Source organism: Dendrobates tinctorius, unplaced genomic scaffold, assembly GCF_039654945.1.
Source record: "Dendrobates tinctorius isolate UK_male_01 unplaced genomic scaffold, ASM3965494v1 ptg000012l, whole genome shotgun sequence".
In the NCBI taxonomy this organism is placed as follows: domain Eukaryota; kingdom Metazoa; phylum Chordata; class Amphibia; order Anura; family Dendrobatidae; genus Dendrobates; species Dendrobates tinctorius.
Genome location: NW_027361680.1, coordinates 129,175 through 152,573, shown reverse-complemented (window position 1 = coordinate 152,573; position 23,399 = coordinate 129,175). Strand labels below are relative to the sequence as shown.

At 48.7% G+C, this 23,399-nt stretch overlaps 1 long non-coding RNA gene across 2 annotated transcripts in view; it reads left to right on the top strand.

Moving 5' to 3' along the window:
• Window positions 1–15,830: 15,830 nt before the first annotated feature.
• The window catches only part of LOC141065763 (uncharacterized), a 121,173-nt gene continuing 113,604 nt past the window's right edge, over window positions 15,831–23,399 (top strand). The window contains exons 1-2 of one of the 2 annotated variants that reach the window (XR_012226420.1): window positions 15,831–16,081; window positions 17,899–18,051. This is a non-coding gene — a long non-coding RNA (uncharacterized lncRNA). Of the gene's footprint in view, window positions 16,082–17,050; window positions 18,052–23,399 lie in introns of those variants that run through there. The other variant, XR_012226419.1, reaches the window with a different exon arrangement.

Genomic DNA, 23,399 nt, shown 5'->3' with positions numbered 1-23,399 from the left:
TGTAAATGACTATTTGGCTGCATGGCAGAGCTGGGAAGGGAAGTAGCGCCATTTGACGTTTTTGGCTGGAATTGAGATCGGACGCCATGTCGCGATTGGAAAACCCCTGATGTACCAAAACAGTGGAAACCCCCCACAAATGACACAATTTTGGAAACTAGACCCCCCAAGGAACTTATCTAGATGTGGGTGAGAACTTTGAACCCCCAAGGGCTTCACAGAAGTTTATAACACACAGCCGCACAAATAAAAAATCATATTTTTTCCACAAAAATGATCTTTTCACCCTCAATTCGTATTTTTTCAAGGGTAACAGGACCCTAAAAGATATTGTGCAATTTGTCCTGTGTGCGCTGATACCCCACATGTGGGGGTAAACCACTATTTGGGCGCATGGCAGAGCTCGGAAGGGAAGCAGCGCCATTTGACGTTTTTGACAGGAATTGAGATCGGACACCATGTCGCATTTGGAAAGCCCCTGATGTACCAAAACAGTAGAAACCCCCCACAAATGACACCATTTTGGAAACTAGACCCCCCAAGGAACTTATCTAGATGTGTGGTAAGCACTTTGAACCCCCCAGTGCTTCACAGAAGTTTATAACGCCCGGGTGTGAAAATAAAAAAATTGTACTTTTTCCACAAACATGATCTTTTAGTCACCAATTTTTTCATTTTCCCAAGGGTACAAGGAGAAATTGGACCCCAAAAGTTGTTGTCCAATTTGTCCTGAGTATGCTGACACACAATATGTGGGAGAAAATTACTGTATGCGCACACGTCGGGGCTCGGAAGGGAAGTAGTGATGTTTTGGAATGCAGACTTTGATGGAATGGTCTGCGGGTGTCATGTTGCCTTTGGAGAGCCCCTAATGTACCTAAACAGTGGAAACCCCCCACAAATGACCCCATTTTGGAAACTAGACCCCCTAAGGAACTTATCTAGATGTGTGGTGAGCACTTTGAACCCCCAAGGGCTTCACAGAAGTTTATAATGCCCATGCATGAAAATAAAAAAATCGTATTTTTTCCACAAACATGATCAATTAGTCTCCAATTTTTTTACTTTTCCAAGGGTAACAGGAGAAATTGGACCCCAAATGTTGTTGTCCAATTTGTCCTGAGTATGCTGACACCCCATATGTGGGAGAAAATTACTGTATGGGCACATGTCGGGGCTCGGAAGGGAAGTAGTGATGTTTTGGAATGCAGACTTTGATGGAATGGTCTGCGGGTGTCATGTTGCCTTTGGAGAGCCCCTAATGTACCTAAACAGTGGAAACCCCCCACAAATGACCCCATTTTGGAAACTAGACCCCCTAAGGAACTTATCTAGATGTGTGGTGAGCACTTTGAACCCCCAAGGGCTTCACAGAAGTTTATAATGCCCATGCATGAAAATAAAAAAATCGTATTTTTTCCACAAACATGATCAATTAGTCTCCAATTTTTTTATTTTCCCAAGGGTAACAGGAGAAATTGGACCCCAAATGTTGTTGTCCAATTTGTCCTGAGAACGCTGATACCTCATATGTGGGAGAAACTACTGTATGGGCACACGTCGGGGCTCGGAAGGGAAGTAGTGACGTTTTGGAATGCAGACTTTGATGGATTGGTCTGCAGGTGTCATGTACGTTTGGAGAGCCCCTAATGTACCTAAACTATTGAAACTCCCCACAAGTGACCCCATTTTGGAAACTAGACCCCCCACGGAACTTATCTAGATGTGTGGTGAGCACTTTGAACCCCCAAGTGCTTCACAGAAGTTTATAACGCCTGGGCGTGAAAATAAAAAAATATTTTTTTTCCACAAAAATGATATTTTGCCCCCAATTTTTTATTTTCCTAAGGGTAACAGGAGAAATTGGACCCCAAAAGTTGTTTTGCAATTTGTCCTGAGTAGGCTGATACCCTATATATGGGGGTAAAACACTGTTTGGGCGCATGGCAGAGCTTGGAAGGGAAGGAGCACCATTTGACTTTTTCAACGCAGAATTGGCTGGAATTGAGATCAGACGCCATGTTGCATTTGGAGAGCACCTGATGTGCCCAAACAGTGGAAACTCCCCAATTATAATTCCAACCCTAACCCCAACACACCCCTAACCCTAATCTGAACCCTAACCCTAGCCTTAACCCTAGCCCTGACCCTAACCCTAGCCCTAACCCTAGCCCTAGCCCTAACCCTAGCCCTAACCCTAGCCCTAACCCTAGCCCTAGCCCTAACCCTAACCCTAATGGGAAAATGGAAATAAATGCATTTTTTTATTTTATTATTTTTCCCTAACTAAGGGGGTGATAACAGGGGGTTTGATTTACTATTAATGGCGGTTTTTATGTTTGGCGGCTGTCGCACGCTAAAAGACGCTATTTATTGTAAAAATGGTTTTTGTATCACCACATATTGAGAGCTAGAATTTTTCCCTATTTTGACCCACCGAGTCATGTGAGGTCTTATTCTTTGCGGGACGAGTTGACGTTTTTATTGGTACCATTTTCGGGCACGTGACATTTTTTGATTGCTTTTTATTCTGATTTTTGGGACGCAGGATGAACAAAAACCAGCGTTTCATGAATTTCTTTTGAGGGGGTGCGTTTACACCGTTCTGCATGCGGTAAAATTGATAAAGCGGTTTTATTCTTCGGGTCGGTATGGTTACAGCGATACCTCATTTAGGTCGTTTTTTTATGTTTTGTCGGTTTTTTGCAATGAAAACAATTTTATATAAAAAATAATTATTTTTGCATCGCTTTATTCTGCGAGCTATAACTTTTTATTTTTTTGCGGATGATGTTGTATGGTGTCTCGTTTTTTGCGGGACAAGATGACGTTTTCAGCGGTACCATGGAAATTTATATGCGTCTTTTTGATTGCGCGTTATTGCACTTTTTGTTCGGTGGTATGATAATAAATCATTATTTTTTGCTTCGTTTTTTATTTTTATTTTTTAAGGGGTTTGCTAAAGGGGTTAACTAATGGGACAGTTTTATAGGGCGGGTCTCTACGGATGCGGCGATACCAAATATATGTATTTTATTGTTTGTTTTTATTTTTTTTTTCAAAAAATGAATTTATTGGGGAATATTTTTTTTTTTTACTAATTTATTTAGCGATTTTTTTAAAATTATTTTTACACATTTTTTTTTTTTTTTTTTACTTTATTACATAGTCCCAGGTGGGACATCACTGTCCTGTGACAGATCGCTGATCTGTCACATCACAGATCACTGTGACAGATCAGCAATCTGTCACAGGCAGTTCTACAGACTTCCTCATGCCTGCTTTTTGCAGGCAGTGAGAAAGTCAGCTCCCTACAGGCCCCCGAAGGCCCCCGTCGCCATCTTGGATCCGGGGGCCTGTAGGGAAGGAGTCCCCTGCAGCAGCGCTGCACATTGCGCTGCCGTGGGGGGCTCAGGGAAGCACTGAGGGAGTCCCCTCCCTGCCGATGCTTCCCTTTAACCCCCGGTACACCGCGATCATGTTTGATCGCGGTGTACAAGGGGTTAACGTGTCGGGGGCAGTCTGTGACCGCCCCTGACACATTGTGCCGGGTGTCAGCTGTGATAATCAGCTGACACCCGGCCACGATCAGCGGCGCTCACCACGTGGGCGCCGCTGATCGCATTAGACGTACTATCCCGTCCTTGGGAATTAAGTCCCAGGGCACATGGTCGGGATAGTACGTCTAATGGCAGAATGGGGTTAAAGAATGCTCCCTTTGCAGCAATTACAGCATTGCAGACCTTTGGCATTCTAGCAGTTGATTTGCTGAAGTAATCTGGAGAAATTTCACCCCATGCTTCCAGAAGCCCCTCCCACAAGTTGGTTTGGCTTGATGGGCCCTTTTTGTGTACCATACGGGCAAGCTGCTCCCACAACAGCTCAATGAGGTTGAGATCTGGTGACTGCTCTGGCCACTCCATTAAAGATAGAATACCAGCCACCTGCTTCTTCCCTAAATAATTGTTTAATAACATATTCTTAAATGGTATGGTGCAATAAAAGAAGGAACTGGGAAGAAAACATATATATTTTTATTTATAAATAAGTAAATACGTGATGTAAAAGGCAAAAGACATCTTGCCTCTAGCGGTCACCTACAATCCAAATCTGGAGGTGCTAAGGGGAGCTGCACGGAAATTACAACCTTTACTGCAAAAAGATGCCCGATTACAATCTATATTTCCAGACCCCCCACTGCTGTGTTTTAGGCAGCCTCCAAATTTAATAAGCATAATTGTCAGAAGCTCCCTGTCTTCCCCAACAGCTGCAGGAACTAATCCGTACCTGTAAATATGAAATGTAAATATGCAACTTTTCAAGTATATGTGCCTACAGAGACTCTGTAAGACCTTTATGAACATCCTATTTTGTTTTTGATGGACAATTGGGCCACATGACTATGTGGCCAGGACTCAACTTGTATATAGTCACCAACTGCTCAGGAAATGGACCATGGACAATGACACATGGACTAATCGTCACAAGGACTATTTTTGAGCTTTGGCTTTTGTAATTTTTCATTTTTTTAAATCTTGTAACAGTTATAATTGTTCATTTGTTCATATGTTTACTCATGTTTCTTCAGTACGGGAGTACTGAATTGCACTAGGGGGGAGTGTGGAGCCCCCAGGAGTACTGTCACCAAATTGGCATTACCTCCCTGCTAGGGAGTGTGATGTCATGCATGGAGTCAATGAAGGATCTCTCTGTCAGGTAATTCCAGCATACAGCACAGTTCCCACTCCAGGCCAGCAGGGGGAGCTCTGAACCAAACTGCTGAGGAGCTGCTCTCTGTGGCCGGGAAAGGGAAGTTAGTCAGATCATGTGCAGGGCACAAACAGTGAAACACGGCAAGGTGCGTGCAAGGGCACGCCAAATGTTCTAGACATAACACGTGCACGAAAACATACCAGAGTCCAGGGCAGGGTACGTGTTAGGGATCACACCAGAGTTCCTAGAGGGGATGCGTGCTAGGGCACGCCAGAGTCCAAGACAAGGTGCGTGCCGAGAGACACGCCAGAGTCCAAGGCAGAGTGCGTGCAAGGACACACCAGGATCCAAGACGGGGTGCGATGGCATCGGACTCCGGACTACTGGCAATGACCAACAGGGTCCAGGCATCAGGCTGCGGACATCAGCTCCGGTCATCAGGCCGCAGTCATCTGGTTACGGACCTCTGGCAGGTTTTGGGAATCTGGCAGGCAAGCCAGGGTTCAAGGCAGGGTGCATGCTTGGAGCCACACCAGGGTTCAAGGCAGGGTGCATGCTTGGAGCCACGCCAGGGTTCAAGGCAGGGTGCATGCTTGGAGCCACGCCAGGGTTCAAGGCAGGGTGCATGCTTGGAGACACGCCAGGATCAGGTTCACAGGACGGAGGCCTGCACATGCCGAGGGGCATGCCAGGGACAGGTACAGGGACGGAGGCCTGCGCGTGCAGAGGGCACGCCAGGGAGAGGCACAAGGACGGAGGCCTGCACGTGCAGAGGGCACACCAGGGAGAAGCACACGGACGGTGGCTTGCGCATGCAGAGGGCACGCCAGGAACAGAGTACAAGAACAGGGTTAGGGCCTGTGCGTGCAAGAGGGCATGACAGGATACATGGCAAAACCTGCACATACTTTTATAGAAGCACGGGGAGGTATGCCAAGGGCAGGCGAGGACCTGCGTGTGCTATAGAGAGCACGTAGAGCACAGTGCAGAAACAGCGTGAAGTGCAAGGAAGCACAGAGAGCATGGCTGGGGCACTGGTTAGCTGATCGGGCTGTGGCACTGACAGATGGGCAAGACTCCAGCGAACCCGACTGAGGCATGGCAGGCGACACAGCTGACACTGACCATCAAGCACGGCTGAGGCACAAGCAGGCGGGCACGGCTGAGGCACAAACAGGAGGCTAGGAAGGCCAGGTGCATGCAAAGGGCACACAAAGCAACAGAGCAAGGCAAGACAAGAAACCAGGCAGAGCACAGGCAGAGTACGGAACCAGGAACGGAGGCATAGGCAGAAACAAGGAGTCAGATCAGAGCGAGAACAGAGCTAGCAGCGGAGCGTAGGCCGAAGTCCAGAGCCGGGCCAAGGGAGAGCCTTGGGATAGCCTAGAAACGTGCAAGAGAGCACAATAGGAAAGAGGAGGAATGGTGCGTGTGCCAGAGGGCGAGGCAGAGCAAGCAAAGACTGAGACCATAGGGAGGAACAAGGCAAAGTAAGGCAAGGTACGGAACAAGGCATAGTGAAAACAGGCAAGGCAGGGAACATAGAAAGTACTACAAGACAAAGCAAGGCACGGACAAACATGGCACAAAGGACAAACACTAGACAAGACATGAGACAAGAGATGGAGTACGAGCACGGAGCATGTGCAGAGACGCATGACAGAGCAAAGTGCAAGGGCACAGAATAGAGGGAGCGACCCAGCAGACCAAGCAGCCATGCAGGGAAGCAACACAACACTCAGGCCCTGAGCATAGGAAGGGGCGGTCTGATATACGGTATAGAACCTCCACTTCCGGGTCAGGACCAGGGAAAAACTTCCAGTTCTGGTCCTCCAGGATCAAATGGAGCAGTCACATGATTAGGATTCCAGACATGCAGGGATGATTGCAGAACCAGTGCTGAAACCTAGGCAGGTCACACAATCAGAATTCCAGACATGCAGAGATGATAGCAGAACCAGTGCTGAAACCTAGGCAGGTCACATGATCAGAGTTCCAGACATGCAGAGATGACTGCAGAACCAGCCTCTGCTGGAACATAGGAAGAACACATGATCAGGGGTTCTAGACATGACGAGATGATCACAGAAGGCAGAGCAGAAACGCAGGCATCCCGCAGCTCAACAGTCATGAGGTGAGTGTGCACACTGTTCTAGGGAACATGCAGGACAGCAGACATGAGATGCGCGTGCACACCTCTCCAAGCGTCATGAGGCAAAACAGACATGACGGACATGACAGACATGGCACGTGCACGAAAACATACCACAGACCAGGGAAGGGTACATGTTAGGGATGACACCAGAGTTCGTAGAGGGGATGGATGCTAGGGCACGCCAGAGTCCAAGACAAGGTGCACGCCGAGAGACACGCCAGAGTCCAAGGCAGGGTGTGTGCAAGGACACGCCAGGATCCAAGACGGGGTGCGATGGCATTGGACTCCGGACTACTGGCAACGACCAACAGGGTCCAGGCATCAGGCTGCGGACATCAGCTCCGGACATCAGGCCGCAGTCATCTGGTTCCGGACCTCTGGCTGCGGTCGGCAGGTTATGGGAATCCGGCAGGCAAGCCAGGGTTCAAGGTAGGGTGCGTGCTTGCAGCCACGCCAGGGTTCAAGGCAGGGTACGTGCTTGGAGACACGCCAGGACAAGGTTCACAGGACGGAGGCCTGCGCATGCCGAGGGGCATGCCAGGCACAGGTACAAGGACGGAGGCCTGCGCGAGCAGAGAGGCACGCCAGGGACAGGTACAAGGACGGAGGCCTGCGCGTGGAGAGGGCACGCCAGGGAGAGGCACAAGGACGGTGGCCTGCGCGTGCAGAGGGCACGCCAGGGAGGGGTACAAGGACGGTGGCCTGCGCTTGCGAGGACACGCCAGGGACAGAGTACGAGAACAGGGTTAGGGCCTGTGCGTGCAAGAGGGCACGACAGAATACATGGCAAAACCTGCGCGTACTTTTATAGAAGCACGGGGAGGTATGCCAAGGGCAGGCGAGGACCTGTGCGTGCTATAGAGAGCAGGTAGAGCACAGTGCAGAAACAGCGTGAAGTACAAGGAAGCACAGAGAGCACGGTTAGGGCACTGGTTAGCTGATTGGGCTGCAGCACTGACAGATGGGCAAGACTCCAGCGAACCCGACTGAGGCATGGCAGGCGACACAGCTGTCACTGACCGACGAGCACGGCTGAGGCACAAGCAGGCGGGCATGGCTAGGGCGGGCATGGCTGAGGCACAAACAGGAGGCTAGGAAGGCCAGGCGCATGCAAAGGGCACACAAAGCAACAGAGCAAGGCAAGACAAGAAACCAGGCAGAGCATAGGCAGAGTACGGAACCAGGAACGGAAGCATAGGCAGAAACACGGAGTCAGATCAGAGCGAGAGCGGAGCTAGCAGCGGAGCGTAGGCCGAAGTCCAGAGCAGGGCCAAGGGAGAGCCTTGGGACTAGCCTAGAAAAGTGCAAGAGAGCACAATAGGAATGAGGAGGAATGGTGCGTGTGCCAGAGGGCACTACGGAGCACCATAGGAGAGAGCGAGGCAGAGCAAGCAAAGACTGAGACCATAGGGAGGAACAAGGCAATGCAAGGCAAGGTACAGAACAAGACATAGTGAAAACAGGCAAGGCAGGGAACATAGAAAGTACTACAAGGCAAAGCAAGGCACGGACAAACATGGCACGAAGGACAAACACTAGACAAGACATGAGACAAGAGATGGAGTACGAGCACGGAGCGTGTGCAGAGACGCATGACAGAGCAGAGTGCAAGGGCACAGAATAGAGGGAGCGACCCAGCAGACCAAGCAGCCATGCAGGAAAACAACACAACACTCAGGCCCTGAGCATAGGAAGGGGCGGTCTGATATACGGCATAGCACCTCCACTTCCGGGTCAGGACCAGGGAAGAACTTTCAGTTCAGATCCTCCAGGATCACAGGGAGCAGTCACATGATCAGGATTCCAGACATGCAGGGATGATTGCAAAACCAGTGCTGAAACCTAGGCAGGTCACATGATCAGAGTTCCAGACATGCAGAGATGAATGCAGAACCAGCCTCTGCTGGAACATAGGAAGAACACATGATCAGGGGTTCTAGACATGACGAGACGATCACAGAAGGCAGAGCAGAAACGCAGGCATCCCGCAGCTCAACAGTCATGAGGTGAGTGTGCACACTGCTCTAGGGAACATGCAGGACAGCAGACATGAGATGCGCGTGCACACCGCTCCAAGGGTCATGAGGCAAAACAGACCTGGCGGACATGACAGACATGGCGAGCATGACAAAGAGCAAGCAAGAGGAACTTGAACATAGGTGTGGTTATCTCAGTGAAGCCTTTGATGAACCTTCGGTAGTAGCCTAACCAACCCGAGGAATTGATGTATCTCATGGATGTTGCTGGGCTTCTACCAGTCCCAGATGACAGTGACTTTGTCAGGATCTGGTGCCACACCTTCTGCACTCACTACATGACCGAGGTACTGAACCTTGGGATTCAGGAGGTGGCTTTTGGATGGCTTCACTTTCAGGCCAAAGTTGGACAAGGCTTCAAACACCTCAGCCAGGTGCTCCAAATGGTCTTCATAAGTCTTGGAGAAAATAATGACATCATCAAGATACAACAGAACTGTCTCGAAGTTCTTGTGTCCAAGACAGCACTCCATTAGCCGTTGAAACGTTCCTGGAGCAGTGCAGAGCCCGAATGGCATGTAGTTAAACTGACAGAGACTCATTGGTGTAGTAAACGCTGTTTTCTCCTTGTCTGCCTCTGCCACGGGAACCTGCCAATACCCACTAGTGAGATCCAAGGTGGAAAAATAGTTAGCAGTTTTCAGTGCAGCTAGTGACTGGGTAATAGGTAGGCATCCTTATGTGTATCTACATTATGGCCCGATGCTATCGCATCGGGAGGATGCGATAGCATCACACCTCTTGCCATGTTAACCCTCAACACACACACTCCTCTCACCTTTCACCATCTCCACTCACTCTTTCACTCCACATACGACCCCTTCTCTCTCTCCGTCTCTCATACTCACGCCGTCATCGCCGCTGCTCCACGATCCCCGACATCTTCCGCCGGCGCCATCCTTGATCCAGACGTTGTCCACGCCGGCGACATGTTCTTGCGGCGACGCCATCTTGAGTATCGTGAAATCCCGCGATACTCAAGATGGCGTTGCCGGAAGAACATGTCGCCGGCGTAGACGACGTCGGGATCCAAAATGGCGTCGGCAAAATCTCGCGAGTTTTCGCCGACGCCATTTTGGATCCCGACGTCGTCCTCGCCGGCGACATGTTCTTGCGGCGACGCCATTTTGGATCGGCGAAATCCCGCGATAGTCAAGATGGCGTCGCCGCAAGAACATGTCGCCGGCGTGGACGACGTCGGGATCCAAAATGGCATTGGCGAAATCTCGCGAGTTTTCGCCGACGCCATTTTGGATCCCGACGTCCTCCACGCCGGCGACATGTTCTTGCGGCGACGCCATCTTGACTATCGCGGGATTTCGCCGATCCAAAATGGCGTCGCCGCAAGAACATGTCGCCGGCGTGGAGGACGTCTGGATCCAGGATGGCGCCGGTGGAAGAAGATGTCGGGGATCGTGGATCAGCGGCGATGACGGCATGAGTATGAGAGACGGAGTGAGAGAAAGGGTCGTATGTGGAGTGAAAGAGTGAGTGGACGTGAGTGGAGATGGTGAAAAGTGAGAGGAGTGTGTGTGTTGAGGGTTAACATGGAAAGAGGTGTGCGGTGACGTCACCGGTTACAACTGGACGGAAGTTGTTACAACCGGAAGCTGCTTAGGGCATTTATTATTATAGATGCTGTTAATTTTTCTGTAATCAACACACATTCTCACGGTACCATCTTCATTTTCACAAAGAATATTGGAGCTGCCCAGGGGCTACAGCTATCTCTGATCACCCCAGCTTCCTTCATTTCCCGCAATATACTTTTGGCACATTGATATTGTGTTGGGGGTATAGGCTGGTACCTTTCTTTAATGGGTGGGTGATCTCGAGTGGGGATGTGATGTTGAACCCCTTTTGCCTTCCCAAAGTCTAGAGGGTGTTTACTGAATACCCGCTCATACTCCTGAGCCACTCAGTAAACCCCATTCTTCTGGTGTGAAGGGGTGGAGTCGGTGGCCACCTGCAGCTGCTGGCACCACTCCTCCAGCTGCCTTACAGAGCCATTGTCCTCCACCTGGTCGACTGAGACCAAGGGCTCTGCTGCCCATACGGTGTTGTTACTGACAGTAAACAGCTTAGCAACTGTGGCATAACGAGGTATTGATGCCTCCTCCTCCCCACAATTCAAGAGGCATACAGGTACTCTCCCTTTGCGGACATCAACTACCCCTCTGGCTGTCAGGACAGTGGGCCAGCTATCAGAATACACTGGCTCTATCAAGGCTTGGTAATCTTTTCCTCTGAGGCCTATATCTGCCAGACACCAAATTAACATTTCACCTCTGGGGGTATGGGGGTATTGCAATGGGGAATGAATCACTCACTCTGACGCTGCCAATTTCTCCGCCAGATAGCTCTACCTGCTATCTTTGCATCAGGACCTTGCTCTCCTTTTGCAGGACTCGTTGTTCACTGGAACCAGCAGTCTCAGCCACCTGTTGCAACAAAACAATAACCTCGGCAAGACAATTTTCAATCACATTAGTACCTAAGTTCATCATTGGGTTACATTCTCGTTGATCAATGTCTACAACTATCACACCTTGAGATTTTAACTCTACTCGCCCCACCTTAATGATAATTTCTTGATATCTCACTTGCGGTAAAGACTGACCATTGATGGCAACTACTGTCAGTTTATCACCGCGAGTAAGCTTAGAGTCAGCCCAATACCTTTTGTAAAGAATATATGGCATTGTTGTCACCTGGGAGCCAGTGTCCAGCAAAGCGTTCATGGGGATGCTGTCAATCACCACTGGGAGGACCGGTTGCCCTCCAACATCCTTGTTTCGCCAGTTCTTTGGGCCTTGTGGTCCTATTCCTGGGGGTTGGCCCCCTGCCCCAGTGGTTGCTCTTTTAAGTAACAGAATCTTGCGATGTGGCCTGCCTTGCGGCAGTAACGACAGGTGGGACGTCCATTCTGGTCAAAGCGATCATTGTTCCTCCCTCGGAGTGGCGGGATCCTCTTCTTCCATAGCCACGGGACATCCTCTGGAATGGAGGCCAGCTGGATCTTCTCCTTTGAAGACACCTGCATGGACTGCACAATTTTGGCAAGTGCAGCTATATTTTTGGTCAGCTCTTGGACCAGAAGACATAGTTCTGCAGATGGATCACTATCTAGCGTCTGTGCCTCAGCCTCCACAGGGCTCTGAGGGAAAGATGCTGCCTCTTGGTGGTATGGAATTGCTGGGTGCCTAGGGGGTGCTGGACAGCTGACATTTGGTTCATGCAGTACCCGGATAGCCCTGTCTTTAAAGTCTGCAAAGTCTAGATCGGGATTTTGTAGGGCTATGATACGCAGCTGTGCTCTGTGGGTACTGGATAGGAGTCCCTCAACAAATTGATCCTTTAACAGTCTGTCTCCATCTTTCACACTGTCTGGGTCAATCTGCTTTATGGCCTGCAGCGCCTCCTGCAGGTTAAGAGCATAGTCCCATATACTGTCCTGCGCCCTTTGTTTACACCCAAAGAATCTCATTTTTATTTCAGCTGCAGTGCAGGTGTCAAAGTTGCTCCTTAGCTTAGCCAGAATCTTTTTAACAGTCTCTTTATCAGTGTCCTGCCAGGACTTTACTTCTCTTTGCGCTGCACCAGTTAGCTGCCCAATAAGGATGTTCACTTTTTGGCTTTCAGACAGAGGATACACTTCAAACAAACTGCACAGTCTCTCCTTAAAATCGCTCAGGGTATGTGACTCCCCTGAGTACTGTGGTAGCCAGGCTGCTCCCGGTATATATGGCATGGATAGTGGCATTATGGGAACTGCTGCGATCGGCGCTTGATCTTGCTGTGCTCTCGAGGCGGCGCTGGCCACTGGATTCTGCGGTGCTATTGGAGCCTCAGCTCAGCTTTCCCCTGCATCTTGCGGCACTGTGGGGGGTACGGTGGCATTCACCGCTGCATCTTCTCTTGCCTCAGACATTCTCTTCTTCCCCCTAGTTAACGTTGGCCAGGCTCCATGTTCTGCTGGCTTACCAGGTCGCAGCTCCGCAGGCTGGAAGATCGGGGCACGCCGGGAAGGCAGCTTCTCACTTTCCGCCCACTGATCTCTTCGCGTGCAGCACCTCACTTTTCGCGCTCTCTAACAGGCTCCACCCACGATGGCATGCCCCTTCGGCTTCCTGCGCGTGCCAAATGGCGGGGTAATGGCAGTAATTTTCACAATCAGTCTACAGTACACAGTACAGTTTCTGGCACACAGGACCCGGTGGCACCGGGCTTCGTAAATCCTGTTCATGACGCCAAAATGGATCACCCCCAGGGTTGTGGGACACTTGGTACTGCAGGCCGGTGTCTTAAAGGGATAGGTCGTGGTGGCGGTGACCCGGTCCGTGGCCCTTGGTGTCCATGTAAAATGGGTGAAATGTAGCTGAATAAAGTTTATAGGTCCATGATTCATGATGCCACCTGTGGTGCTCGGCAATGAAGGTGTTAATCCAACGCTGCGGTGCAGATCCTCTGGGACAGATGGTATAAGGCAGCAAAGATGTGATAGCTCTCCACAGGCAGAGCTGTAGTCCCAGGGAAGTAGTAATAGGTGTTGAGGTAGATGGGGTAGTGTTAGGCACAGAGATGTAGAAGTGCTGAAGGGGTTGCAGGAAGGATTCAAAGAACACAACGGGGTGTAGTTTATTTTACCTTTACTGAAGGTACAGTCCAGGATTCAGATCACAGATGGTACAGGAGTTGGTCGGCCTGGAAGCAACTTAGGAATCTCTCTATGCAGATGGGTTGTGTAGTCTCCTTTCTAGCGCTAATCTGAAGTACTTGTAGTTCTGAAGTACACTCAAGTTCCTCTTGCTTGCTCTTGCTTAGAACTCCACTTGTATGGCAGGCAGCTGTAGCCGTCTCTTTCTGGCTCACACACATTGCTGCTGTGACTCTGAGTCTTAGATGAGAACAGAGCATTTATAGCCTCTTGTTCCTCCAGTTTCTGCTGCAGGATCATCAGTATCCATACAGCCTTGAACGCCGGGGTCCGGTCGATGCGCTGCAGCTGGAAGTGAACTTGACAACAGCTCTCTCCTTCCCAGCTCCTCTCTCCACGTCCACACTCTTCCCCCTCTCTGCACAATCTGACTAACTTCCCTTTCCCGGCCACAGAGAGCAGCTCCACAGCAGTTTGGTCAGAGCTCCCCCTGCTGGCCTGGAGTTGGAACTGTGCTGTGTGCTGGAATTACCTGACAGAGAGATCCTTCATTGCCTCCAAGCATGACATCACACTCCCTAGGAGGGAGGTAATGCCACTTTGGTGACTGTACTCCTGGGGGCACCACATATGTAACACAGCCACATAGTATATAGCACAGTCACAAAGTATATAGCACAGCCCCACATGGTATACAGCACTGCCCCCCATGGTATACAGCACTGCCTCCCCATGGTATACAGCACTGCCCCCCATGGTATACAGCACTGCCCTCCCATGGTATACAGCACTGCCCCCCATGGTATACAGCACTGCCCCCCCATGGTATACAGCACTGCCCCCCCATGGTATACAGCACTGCCCCATGGTATACCACACCTCCCCCCTCCCCCGAGAATGGCCCCACAGTCACTTACATTTTTAAAAAAACACTCCTCACCTCTTCTTCTCGTGTCCGCGCTGCTCCCAGCTGTCTCCTGCTCTGCCTGGCACGCAATGAGTGTGTGTCGCGAGCACCCGCTGTGTGTCAGAGGCCGAGCGGGGAATGATGGGAGAGGGAGCGTCAGCTGACGCTCTCTCCTCCGTCATTGCTGTGAACTGTACCAGCCAGTATAGTTCAATGTGGCGGCGGGAGAAGTAGGCACTGGGGCAGGCAGGCCCCCCTGCCTCACAGGGGCCCCATAGCAGCTGAGTGATGTGCCGCTAGCTGGGAGCCCCTTGGGAAGCGGGAACCCTAGGCAGCTGCCTGCCCCTAACACCGGCCCTGCCTGTGACGCTGCTGTGCGTGCGACCCCGGCTGCTCTCCACTGTATGGGCATCCCGGCTGTCAAGCTGCGTGTGCGCGCCCTCACGCTTTTAAAGGGCCTGTCACTTTTTTTTTTTAAATAAATTTTCTCCCCTCTCCTGCAAGGGCTCACTGGGTTTTTCCCCAGCACCCCACCAGGCCAGACCGACCCTGAGTAGCAGCTACTTTTGGCTCACAACCTAGTGTAAAAATAAAATGAGCAAATAACCTGCAGTAAATAGTAATAGGAGACAGCAATGATAACGTCTGTAAAGCGCTGTGGAATTAATAAAGCTATGAAAGTGAATAAAAACAGAAATATAAATAACAAGCAGTACTCAGTTCACACAGTTTTGATTAAAAAAAAAGTTTAAAAGGCCATTCCTCTGCATATGGAAAGCCAAAAACAATGAGCTGGAACACATGTGAGGTAAGTGGAATGTGCACATTCACACTGGCCATCATTTTTCTGAACCATAAAGTAACAGGGAAATTTTTCAAAAATTTAAAAAAAAATCCTTATACTCACCTGCCCAATCACCTCTCTGACCCCTCCATACCTTATAATTGCTTCTTCTAATCTGCGCCAAGAGTGTTTCGAATTCCAGCACTCTTAGGCGGGGTTCACACTTGCGTTTGGCTGGTCAGCGTATGGCTGCGTACTTCCTCCCTTAAGCTCTGCCTACTTCTGCATGCATCCTGCGTACCTATCTTTAACATTGGGTACACAGGGAAATGCGTTTTATGCGGATGTGTCCACATGCGGCATTTTGACGTGCCCGCCGATCACAAGGGAACACAACATGTTGCATTTCTGTGCATTCGGCGGTCAAGTCAAAATGCCACATGTGGACGAATCCACATACAATGCATTTCTCTGCGTACCCATTGTTAAAGATAGATATGCAGGACGCATGTGGAAGAAGGAGGAGTGTAGGCAAAGCTTAAGGGAGGAAGTACACAGCCATACCCAGACCAGCCATACCCAGACCAGCCAAACGCAAGTGTGAACTTAGACTTAGGAGGCTTGGGATTTTTCTGCTCATGCATGCTAAAGGTCAGAGCCCATATTGTCATGGCCTTGTGATGTCATGACCTTCTGTTAGCTTGTGCAGAATTGTTCTGAGCCTCCTCAGAACTGGAAATTCTAGCCTGGTATGAGGCCCAGGAATTCCAGTGTGAACAGATTTGATGAGGATTGGATGGGTGATGGTGAGGGCAGAGGAGTCGGAGAGGTGAGCAGTAATGTAATATATGGATTTTTATTTTTACATATTACATTTATGTTCAGGGGTCTGAAGAGGGATAAGCAAATTTGTATTTTGCCGTAACTGCTCACGTGCAGACTGGCACATCTTCCCCACAAGCATTTTAAATATAGAATCTTCAATTGCCCAAAGTTTTAAAATCATACACTATTGAATTCACATTAATATATGAATATTACAAATAACCAAGATTAATCCCTTTCAAAGCAAAAATGGAGCATACAATCTTTATATAAATAAAGAAAACAACCAAAAACCTTCAAAAGAAGCACAAAAAAAAAAAAAAGTTTTTTATTAGGTTGGACCTTGGCCTCACCTGTTGTTTGTCAGGAGCATGCTATATAAAGCCTTCACGCCCTGCATTTAGGTTTAGGGACTTGCAGGTAAGATGGTAACACTGGGTGTCAGTGGGGAATACTGGATCAGTTTGTAGAAACAATTGAGCACAGAAAGGGAAAGAGACCCACACAGACAAAGTAATACACCATTCAACAGCCCCCTCTGCCATCAGTTACATTTGCAGCTCAATGTTGTCTTTTTTGTTCTAGTTATGAAGATTATGAAACAGTGAAAAAAAGTGTGTCCAAATCTTACTTAAACTATCCAGATGGAAATGTGCCATCTACTCTCTAGAAGAAAAGAGAAACGCCTGTTTATCAGTTAGCTTTCAAAGGAGTAATAGGATTCAGAGTTTTTTTTTCACCTTTTTGGCCGCTTGCCTTTAAAGCAAAAACCAACTCTGTTTGAGAATTCCTCCATCAATCTATATTAAAAAATGCTAACTGGGTGAAATACTCCAATAACAATGGAGAACATGTGAAAAACCAAATGGAGTAATAGAGACCACCTACAAATTACTACAATAATATAATTTTTATTAGAATATGATTAAAAAAATAAATTGATGGGTTGATAAGGAGGGCATAAAGTCAAAAAAGAGGGAAATACAGAACAAAAATGTGTATTACATCAATAAGTAAATAAATCCTGCTACAAACGTAACCACGATTGTATTCTTGCAATCGAAAAAACACACAATTGGACGCATAGCCAAAAATTGATCCTTGGAGTGTTTTGTTTTTTTTCCTCAAATTTAAATAAGAACTTTGCACAGGGAGAGATCCTAATGCATGAAAAATACAGTGCAAGTGGCATGTCTCTGTAAACTAAATGATGAACAATTAAATCAAGGGTAGACTGTATGTATAATATCTCTATACTTCTGTGTAGCTCGAAATGACCTGAAAATTATGACTTTTGCCATCTATTTCAGTTTTGGCCAGATTCATGAAAGAGGGTGAATCATGGACTGGCATGGTGAAGCCCACCAGACATTTTTCAAAGGTTACATCACTTTAGTGGAGTAACTTGCATCAGAAATGTACTGAGTCCCTAAACTTAGGAAAGAAATAAACACAACCATCAACAATATCAGGTTACTCTTTCCATCCACACATTAAACCTATAGCCTTAAAAGATTAAAATCATGACAAGTATCCTCATAAAATGGAAGAATTAACAAGTATCCTAAATATGATGGAAGAATTAAACATCGGTATCCAAAAAATGTGTGGCAAAAAAATAATTCAGTTTCCCCTTTAAGCCAGACCAGCAGTTTTCAGCTTGCACATACATGGCATCTTTCCATTTGGCCATTATCGCTGCAGCTTTGGACTCTATCCTCTTGTTTAAACATACTCCTCACAGTTGAAGAAAACAAGTGGTGAGCAGCGACGTGGAGCTCTGTGGAGGTCGTTTTAGTTATTTTATCTTTCACTTTTTAGTGATCAGCAACTTCTGAAGTCATGGTGAAGAAAATCTGTATCATTGGGGCAGGTTCTAGTGGTTTGACAGCAATAAAATGCTGTCTAGATGAAAATTTGGAGCCCATCTGCTTTGAATCGTCTGACGATATTGGAGGCTTATGGAGGTTCAAGGTAAGTGCAAAAATTAAGTCCTTGGTTACACTGTGCAGTTCTGTTGCAATTTCCTCATGTTTCTGAGAGTCTTAAGAAGAATGACATGTTGGATAGCGCTATTAACCTGCAGATATAGGGTTAATAGCATTGTGAGGGAGCCTGGCCACCATGCTAAAAGTGCAGCACCTGGGGGAAAATAAACTTTATACCTTCTGGGAGCTGCTGACGCTTGGTGCGGTCAGACTGCTGTATTGGGTGAGGATTGTATCGCAATTCCCGCACTGGCAATCTGCCGTCATGACCTGAGAGATAATGGTTGCATAGAAATACGTACTGTCAAGCTCTGGTCAGGAGAGCTGCCAGTCCAAGAGTTATAGTGCAATTCTTTCACAAGCAATATGGCCGTCTGACTGCACCCTTTCAGTTATACAGACATGTGGGTGCGGCAACAGTCACCGACCACAACATTGCGAGTGTAGTGACCCAGTCCAGAGTGTGTTTGTCCCTTTAAGTAATACTGAATTGTGAGTAGATGCTGGACACTACAGCTCACTTCAGGGCTGGATTGGGACTAAAATTCAGCCCTGGCATTTGAAGTTACACAGACCCACTTGTCGCATGGTGACTGTATAATATCTCTGTACACTTGTAGGTTACAAGAAGTGAGGGGAGTGTAAGGCTACTTTCAGACATCCGGTGTGTGGGGTGCGGCGAAAAGCCGAGCCGCCGGATCTGGCCTGCAGCGGTGACACCGGATGTGTATGCAGCGTCTGATATGGCTCGGACAGGATTTAAAGGAGCCGCAGGAGGCAGATACATCAGGGATGAGAGAGACAGCTGCCGAAGGGTATGGAGGGGGAGGGGAAGGGGCGGCGGTTAGAGAGCGAGACACATGTGGGGTAAACACTCAGTGTCCGGGCGAGAGAGAGATCTCTCTCTCCGGGCACTTGTGGGGTTAACCCACAAGTGCCCGGCGAGAGAGATCTCTCACAAGTGTCTGGGTGAGAGAGAGAGAATCTCTCGCCGGGCACTTGTGGGGTTAACACTCAGTGTCCGGGCATGCGCTGTGTAAGGCTGAGTTCACACGTTGCATTTTTTTCGCGTTTCCGCGGCGGTTTTAACCGCGCGATTTTGCCGCGAAAACGTGAAAAATAAGCATCCCATGCATTCCTATGGGATTCCGCAATGCTGTGCTAATGCTGCGGTTTTTACCGCGGCGGAATCGCTTTGCGGTAAAAACCGCAGCATGCTCATTAATTTGCGGAATCGCGGCGATCCCGCACCCATAGGAATGCATTGTTCCGCTTATTTCCCGCATGTGGCTGTGCACACCATGCGGAAAGTAAGCAGAACAATAGCGGATGGTACCCACGGTCCGGAGGAGAGAAGACTGTCCTCCGGGCTTTGGGTACCATATCCCTGTAAAAAATAGAATTTAAAATAAAAAATATTGCTATTCTCACCCTCCGACGTCCCGCGCAGCCTTCCCGCTTCTCTTCGCGCTCCGGTCCCAGTAGTCCTTTGCGAAAATGCTCGCGATGACGTCCGTTCTCGCGGGATCGCGAAGTCTCGCGGTCATTCGCGCGACGTCATCGCGAATGACCGCGAGACATCGCGATCCCGCAAGAACTGACGTCATCGCGGGCATTTTCGCAAAGGATTACTGGGAACAGATGCGTGGGACGTCGGAAGGTAAGAATAACACTATTTTTTATTTTTTTTAACATTCTATATTTTACTACTGATGCTGCATAGGCCGCCTCAGTAGTAAAAAGTTGGTCACACTTGTCAAACACTATGTTTGACGAGTGTGACCAACCTGTCAATCAGTTCTCCAAGCGATGCTCCAGATCGCTTGGAAAACGCTAGCGTTTTGCAAGCTAATTACGCTTGCAAAATGCTAGTTTTTCCGCGGGAAAATCGCTGGAATTTAAAATGCAATTTTCCCGCGGACTGGAATTCCGGAATTCTCGCAGTAATTTCCGCGAGAGTTCCGGTACGTGTGCACTTAGCCTAAAAAGCCATTCCAGCGCTGCAAAAAAATGTTGCAGGGAACATCAGGCGCAATGCGGCGATAATGCTAGTCTATAGGATAAAAGCCGGATCCGGCTTTTACATTTTTCGCCGCATCACGCCTGATGCTAAAAAACTGATGTCTGAAAGTAGTCTAAGGCCTCATTCACACTTCAGTTTTTTGTGTCAGTTAAAATCCGCCAAAAAGGCGGACAAGCGGATCCGTTCCTAACTGATGTGAACGGAGGCCACAGGATCCGTTTTTTGACGGATCTGCAAAATGAGGAAATTTAAAGGAACCGCTGGCCGAGAGAGAATGAGAATTTTTTTTTTTTTTTTTTGTCCGGCACCCAGACAGAGTTTTGGGTTAAATCAGTGTCTGGAGGATCCGCCGCGCAAAAAAACGTTGCAAGCTCCGTTTGGAAATCTTTGAGGATGTTGACGGACACCAACATTGTGGCGGATCCTCACAAAAACAGATGCAATGGATGGTAATCCGTCAAGATCCGCCAATAATGAAAGTCAATGGGGGAAAAAAAACGGATCCGCAAAGAAAAATGGCGGATCCGTTTTTTTCCAAATCGGCGGATCTTGACTGATTGTCAAAAATGGAAGTGTGAAAGAGGCCAAACACGACTATATAACATACTAGCTGAAGAGCCCGGCGCTGCCCGGGCATAGTAACTAACTACGGTTAGTTATAAAAAATTATATATATATATATATATATCTCCATATAAGAGGCATCTTGATTACTCGCTAATCCCGCCCCCTGCACAGTAGCTCTGCCCCCCACCACATTGCCACACATAATCCCGCCCCCCCACCACATTACCAAACAATCGCGCCCCCCACCACATCACCACACATAATCCCGCCCCCCCACCACATTACCACACATAATCCCGCCCCCCCACATTACCACATGAGGCTTCATCCCCTCACATTACCACACGAGGCTCCGTTCCCCCCACATTACCACAAGAGGCTCCGTTTCCCCCACATTACCACATGAGGCTCCGTCCTCACGCATTACCACACGAGGCTCCGTCCTCCGCATTACCACACGAGGCTCCGTCCTCCGCATTACCACACGAGGCTCCGTCCTCACGCATTACCACACGAGGCTCCGTCCTCACGCATTACCACACGAGGCTCCGTCCTCGCGCATTACCACACGAGGCTCCGTCCTCCGCATTACCACACGAGGCTTCGTCCTCCGCATTACCACACGAGGCTCCGTCCTCCGCATTACCACACGAGGCTCCGTCCTCCGCATTACCACACGAGGCTCCGTCCTCCGCATTACCACACGAGGCTCCGTCCTCCGCATTACCACACGAGGCTCCGTCCTCGCGCATTACCACACGAGGCTCCGTCCTCGCGCATTACCACACGAGGCTCCGTCCTCGCGCATTACCACACGAGGCTCCGTCCTCGCGCATTGCCACACGAAGCTCCGCCCTCGCGCATTGCCACACGAGGCTCCGCCCTCGCGCATTACCACACGAAGCTCCGCCCTCGCGCATTACCACACGAAGCTCCGCCCTCGCGCATTACCGCACGAGGCTCCGCCCTCGCGCATTACCGCACGAGGCTCCGCCCTCGCGCATTACCGCACGAGGCTCCGCCCTCGCGCATTACCGCACGAGGCTCCGCCCTCGCGCATTACCGCACGAGGCTCCGCCCTCACGCATTACCACACGAGGCTCCGCCCTCACGCATTACCACACGAGGCTCCGTCCTGAACATGCTTAGAGGTCAGACTAAATCATACTTCAGTATCGACAATATTTCATCCTGTGCGACAGAAGAAGAAAGAGCTCAGTACCCCATCGAATTTGTACATTCCCTAACTCCCATGGGCCTCCCTCCTAAAATGCTGAACCTTAAGAAAGGCTGTTGTCATGCTTCTCCACAATCTAAATCCAAAGAAAGGACTGTGCAATGGTACTCGATTAATTGTAGAAACTCTTGGCACAAATCTCATCGACTGCAGTATTTTTTCTGGGGAGCGTCGTGGTCAAAAGTTTCTCATTCCAAGAATACCATTGGACACTAGTGAAAATTGCGATATCCCATTTAAGTTAACAAGAAAACAATTCCCGCTTCATCTGGCTTACTCCATGACAATTACAAAATCGCAAAGACAAACATTCGATAAGATTGGCGTTCTCCTACCTGATCCTGTATTCACACATGGTCAATTATACACTGCATTCTCTAGAGTAACAAGTTGTAAAGGTCTTTCAGTTCAAATTGTATGTGGTAGAAGTCAAGGAAATATCTTTGAAAATGCCAAAAATGACTATACATTTAATTGTGTTTACAGTGAAATTTTAACTTAATTTATGTTTCGTTATGAAATGTGTTTAGATGCCGGAATGAATAAAAAACACACATCTTACTGAATTCAGTTTGTTTTTGATTTTACACTGTGAATAAAATGTATCATTAGTATTATTCAGATTTGTAATGATTATTATTGTTACTAACTTCATTTTAATTTAATTTACCACCTGCGTAAGCGCTATTGAATGTTGTCATTATTTACTTTAGTTTAATCACCAGCAGCGTTAATTAGATAGCAATGAGCGTGCCGAGCGTTAGCTGGCTGGAAACAGCTAGTGTGTGTGTATGTATGTGTGTGTATGTATGTATGTGTGTGTGTGTGTATATATATATATATATTATATTCTGGGTGTAGAGCCCCGCCCACTCCCCATAGCCACATTCACTACAATATCCTACATCATCCTGTGAGCCAAAGCCACCGGACTACTACCCCTAATATCCCACATTGTCCCGTCAGCCAGACCTACTGGACTACTACCCCTAATATCCCACATTGTCTCGTCAGCCAGAGCCACCGGACTACTACCCCTAATATCCCAAATCATCCTGTCCAAGCCACCGGACTACTATCCCTAATATCCCACATAATCCCATCACAGACACCGGACTACTCCCCCTAATATCCCACATCATCCAGTCAGCCAGAGCCACCAGACTACTACCCCTAATATCCCACATCATCCAGTCAGCCTGAGCCACCGGACTACTCCCCCTAATAGCCCACATCATCCCGTCAGCCTGGGGTCAGAACCAGAGCGCTGAGTGGAACGGTCCTAACTTCCATACCGGGGATCCCTTTAAGAGAGGCCTGGGGTCAGAACCAGAGCGCTGAGTGGCTTTGTCCTGACTTCCATACCAATGATCCCTTTAATAGAAGCCTGGGTGAGAATCAGAGCACTGAGGGATTTACCCTAACTTCCATACCAGAGATCCCTTAAGAGAGGCCTGGGGTCAGTACCAAAGCACAGAGTGGATTTGCCCTCACTTCCATACCGGGG